Source organism: Lithobates pipiens, unplaced genomic scaffold (genome assembly GCF_037356315.1).
Source record: "Lithobates pipiens isolate NorthernLeopardFrog02 unplaced genomic scaffold, aLitPip1_a1.2 Scaffold_13, whole genome shotgun sequence".
Taxonomy (NCBI): Eukaryota; Metazoa; Chordata; class Amphibia; order Anura; family Ranidae; genus Lithobates; species Lithobates pipiens.
In genome coordinates, this window is record NW_027507718.1 from 123,393 (window position 1) to 129,091 (window position 5,699).

At 46.4% G+C, this 5,699-nt stretch overlaps 1 pseudogene; it reads left to right on the top strand.

Annotated features, from left to right (window-relative positions):
* Positions 1–3,284: 3,284 nt before the first annotated feature.
* On the top strand, positions 3,285–5,058 carry LOC143973895 (adenylyl cyclase-associated protein 1 pseudogene; annotated as a pseudogene).
* Positions 5,059–5,699: the final 641 nt, after the last annotated feature.

The window sequence follows — 5,699 nt, forward strand, 5'->3', positions numbered from 1 at the left end:
TGCCATAATGTGCCAATGTTTCCCCCATACCCTGATGTGCCGTGTGGCCTGATGTGTCCCATGCCCTGATGTGTCCCATGCCCTGATGTGCCCCATGCCCTGATGTGCTATGTGCCCTGATGTGCTATGTGCCCCAATGTGCCCCATAACATGCCATAATGTCCCCCATAACATGCCATAATGTCCCCCGTGCCCTGATGTGCTATGTGCCCCATGCCCTGATGTGCTATGTGCCCCATAATGTGCCCTGATGTGCCCCATAATGTGCCCTGATGTGCCATAATGTGCCCCGTGCCCTGATGTGCCATGTGTCCTGATGTGTCCCATGCACTGATGTGCCCCATAATGTGCCCTGATGTGCCCCATAATGTGCCCTGATGTGCCATAATGTGCCCCGTGCCCTGATGTGCTATGTGCCCCATAATGTGCCCTGATGTGCCATAATGTGCCCCATACCCTGATGTGCCATGTGTCCTGATGTGTCCCATAATGTGCCCTGATGTGCCCCATAATGTGCCCTGATGTGCCCCATAATGTGCCCTGATGTGCCATAATGTGCCCCGTGCCCTGATGTGCCATGTGTCCTGATGTGCCCCGTGCCCTGATGGGCCCCGTGCCTTGATGTGCCCCGATGTCCTATTTTTTTAATTTATTTTTTGGTGGGGGAGTGGATCTTGGGTGGGAGTTCCCACACTTTTTTCCCTAGGACTTGACCCCTGCCTCAAATCATATGAGGGTAATGCCGTAGCCGATACAGAGCATAAGAAAAGGGTTTTTCTCCTACTCCTGGGCACCGCTAAGAGAAGGGATGTCCAGGGAAGGATAAAGATCGCTACTAATGGCACTAGAGGACAAATAAGAGATTTAGAACAAATATCTATATTCAAAAAGTTTATTTCTATTATAAGTAAGTTATATACAGATAAAAATTTGACGCAGCAAAATAGCTTCACTAAAAGTCGATCCTAGGTGCCCCAAAATGTGACCCGTTGTGTATCTAAATCATCCCAAAAAACATTATCAATATTCACAGACACCACCAAACACAAAAGACACACATGTGACATACATACAACACTAAACGGATGAGGCGCCTCTGTGACCACATACATGCCGATATGCCACCTTCCATATAAATATATATATTTTATGTATTTGTTCAAAACGGGCGATGAACATGTATGTGGTCCCTATGGTAGCACTAATCAATTACTTAAAATTTGCAGTTAATGAGTAGATGGTCTACAAATTATAACGCTCAAGTAAGCTGCCTGAATGGATCAGTAGCAATTAAGTCCTGCACGGATTTGCAGCAGTTCCTAGTAAATAAGTTAAACCTGAAAAAGATAAATTAGTTCCTTATGAGTCGTAATCCATGTTTCTCTACAATAGAAATAAACTTTTTGAATATAGATATTTGTTGTAAATCTGGTATTTGTCCTCTAGTGCCATTAGTAGCGATCTTTATCCTTCCCTGGACATCCCTTCTCTTAGCGGTGCCCAGGAGTAGGAGAAAAACCCTTTTCTCGTTTTCACATATTCCCTACAGAATCAGCTTCTTGTTGGAGAAAGTGTGGAGCAGGAGAAGGTATGTTCCATGTTATGTGGGAGTGTAAAAGTCTGCGTAGCTTTAGGAACTCTGTATTTACCCTCATAACGTCAGTAACTGGGCTTATTCGTCATCCTACTCCTTATCTACCATCACTTAGCCTTAATATCAATAATTGTAGATGCCTCGTCACTCACATACTAATTGCAGCACGTCTATTACATGGACATGGAAGTCACATAATGCTCATAATATTTCCGAGGTCATTTATAGCCAAGACACAAGACATTTCACAATTCCAACACTCTTAGTACTTTTACGTCACATAAAATGGCCCAAGGATTCCTTGGGTTCTACTCTACCCAGTAGATGATTAGATAGAACCAGACCATAGCCTTCCTTCTCAGTGGTTCCCAATGGTATCTCTCTGTAATATGGTACTCTGCTACCATTGCTGTATTTTCTATATTTTTATTGTTCACTATATACTATATGTATAGTCCGTTATACAGTTTAGATAATATCTAATGGGCAATGAGGTGCTTGCCTAGTGGAATCTATCAAGAGTCTTGTTTCCAGCAATATATACCTAGATATGGTATTATTTCTAATGCTTCCATGTCTTCTACTTATTAATTAACCACAGAATGTATGTTAATGATATGGTCTAAGCTAAAATAAAAATAAAAAACAATTAAAAGAGAAAAACCTGGAAACACGGCACTGGCAGCGTCCGACGTCTTTTCACAGTAGGAAGATGTTGGTGTGAAGAAAGATCTGATCTGCACCTCGATGTCCTAATGCAGAAAGAGGAGGAAGTAGGGGGACAGTGGTATGGGAGAGGGGGGTTTCTCTTCCTCTATAAGAGCCAGGTCTGCCTTCCATCACTTCTTACACAATATGGCACTGGGAACTTCCTCTTACTGTAAGAAGATGGAATGATCTGTGATTTCTTGGCATTTCTTAACCACTTCAGCCCCAGAAGGATTTACCCCCTTTGTGACCAGAGCACTTTTTGCGATTCAGCACTATGTTACTTTAAAGCCGCGTACACACGTAGCCGACTGTCCGACGGACTTAGTCTGGCGGACTTCCCGCCAGACTGTCCGTCGGACTTTCCAAACGGGCTACTTGCCCACACACGGCACTTTTTCAGCTGACTAATACGGCGCACTAAGTCCGCCGTACTATCCGCCCTACTTTTGAAATGAACGGACTCGCCCACACACGCGGAGGAAAGTCCGCTCATTTCGAGCGCGTCTCCAGGTAGGTGGGGCCCGCGAAGGATACGTCGCTGGCCCCGCCGCCTGGTATGGACTTAAAGGGGAACCCCAATGCCGAAAAAAACTGCGTGGGGGTCCCCCCAAAGTCCACAACAGACCCTTGTCCGAGCACGCTACCCGGCCGGCCAGGAAAGGAGGGGAGAGCGAGCACCCCCCCCCTGAGCCGTACCAGGCCGCGTGCCCTCAACATGGGGGGTGCCTTGGGGAAGGGGGGCCGCGCGGCCCCCCCACCCCAAAGCACCTTGTCCCCATGTTGATGACTCTTCCCGACAACCCTGGCCGTTGGTTGTCGGGGTCTGCAGGTGGGGGGCTTATCGGAATAAAGGGGGGCTTATCGGAATAAATACGTCTCCTTCACGGGCCTCGCCTACCTGGAGACCCGCTCGAAATGAGCAGACTTTTCTCCGGGCGGGAAAAGTCCGTTCATTTCAAAAGTACGGCGGACTAGGAGTCTGCCGGAAGTGGGGCAGAGAGTGAGCAGCAATGGAGGAGTAAAAACATGGCGGACATGCAGAATTTAGTTGCTTGCCTTGAAAAGGCAGTGGTGAAGCTGGAGCTTCTCGCAGGAGGTGCAGGTGGTGGTTTAAGCCCTGCAGAAGTGGCACAATTTGTTCAGGCCTATGACTCGATCCTCAATGCATCCGTTGAAGACTTTTTGAAACTCAGCAAGGAAATTGGCGGCGATGTTCAGAAGCAAGCAGAGCTTGTAAGTGCTGCCATTAATTTGCAGCGTGAAGTTTTGGTAAAGGCATCACAATTTCAGCAGCCAGATGAGAAGGAGCTTGCTACTCTACTCGCTCCACTCTCCAGTCAGATTCAGACTGTTCAGGACTTTAAAGAGAAGAATCGAGGCAGCAAACAATTTAATCATCTCTCTGCTATCAGTGAAAGTGTGTCTGCCCTTGGATGGGTAGCCGTGGCTCCCAAACCTGGACCCTTTGTGAAGGAAATGACAGATGCAGCTGTGTTTTACACCAACAGAGTGTTGAAGGAATACACGGATGTAGATAAGAAACATGTGGACTGGGTTCGTGCATACTTAAACATTTGGACTCAGTTACAGGCTTATATTAAGGAGCATCATACAACAGGCCTAAGTTGGAGAAAAACGGGACCAAAGGCTGGTGGTGCTTCACTTGCACCAAGTGTTCCAGCCCCACCTAGAGCTGGGCCACCCCCTCCCCCTGGGGGACCTCCTCCCCCACCACCTCCAGCCCCTTCATCTGCTCCAAGTGATGACTCCATCAGTCGATCCCAACTGTTTGCACAGCTCAATCAGGGAGCGGATATCACTAAAGGCCTGAAGCATGTACCAGATGATTTGAAAACTCATAAAAATCCTTCACTGAAAGCTCCGTCTGGTCCTGTCAGAAGTGGACCTAAACCATTCACAAACCCGAAACCATCACATGTTGCATCCTCTGCAGCTAAACCGGCTCCTAAGAAGGAGCCTGCCTTGTTGGAGTTAGAGGGCAAGAAATGGAGAGTGGAAAATCAGGAGAATGCTTCTAACCTGGTAATCAGTGACACTGAACTGAAACAATTCATTTACATCTACAAGTGTGTAAACAGCACCCTGCAAATAAAGGGCAAGATCAATTCCATCACTGTAGATAACTGCAAGAAGCTTGGCTTAGTGTTTGAAGATGCTGTGGGTATTGTCGATGTAATCAACTCGCGTGATGTTAAAGTGCAAGTTCTAGGTAAAGTGCCAACAATCTCTATCAACAAGACAGATGGTTGCCATGTGTACCTAAGCCAGGCTAGCCTTCATTGTGAGATCATCAGCGCCAAATCTTCAGAGATGAATATTTTGGTCCCAGGGAGCGGAGGAGAATATAGTGAATTTCCAGTGCCAGAACAATTTAAGACTGTTTGGAATGGAGAGAAGTTGGTTACCACAGTCACTGAAATTGCAGGATAGTCTGTTATTTGCTTTCTGTGACATGGGCTGGACACCATGTCCTCCTCAGCCCTCTGTGTTCTCTCTGCTTCTTCTCTTAAGGATTACTCTAGCTGTAGGGTAGGGACCTGATCCTTGCAGCCGTACGCTGATTAATGTCCTACTGTAACACATCTAATTAGTGCCAGAAGTACACCGAGAGCTGCTTATGCTAATCTGCTGTCCCACCCCTCCCATGCCAATACAAAGGGCGGGGCTCTGACTGTCTGCTAAACCATTCTATGTAGTGGCTGGATGACCAGTAAACTGTTAATTGGACCAAAGGTTATGAGCAATTTCTTATTGGATTTTGTTAACACCCATTTCCCCCCCCCTTTTCAACACCCAGGGACCATTACAGTTCCTTCCCTCTGAATATTGGCTATTCCTTTTCAGAACGTCCAGGGTTTACTTTTTATACATAAATATTTTTAGAAATATGCAATGGATTTCCTTCTCTAAAGTACTTTTCCTGGCCTATCACTTCTGTATTGATCCACAAACTAATATGCCAATGTGTACTGAATATTTTCAATGTGGTGTTAGCAGGTTCTGTTCCGTCAATAATAAGGGAAAAGGAGCAGTCCCTGCACAGACCGTGGAATATACACGTTTACAAATCAAGCATTTTATTAAAGATACAAAGTAGAATGTTAAAAAAAAAAAAAAGTACGGCGGACTGGCGCACACACGACCGGATTGTCCGCCGAAATGCGAGTCCGGCGGGAAGATTGGAGTGTAAAACTGCATTCTAAGTCCGCCGTACTTTCGGGTCAAAAAAGTATGCCGGAGGCTACACACGGGGGGATTGTCCGGCGGACTTGAGTTTGCCGGACTTTTCCACCCGCTTGTTTGATCGTGTGTACATGGCATTACTGACAATTGCGCGGTTGTGTGACATGGCACCCAAACAAAATTTAAGTCC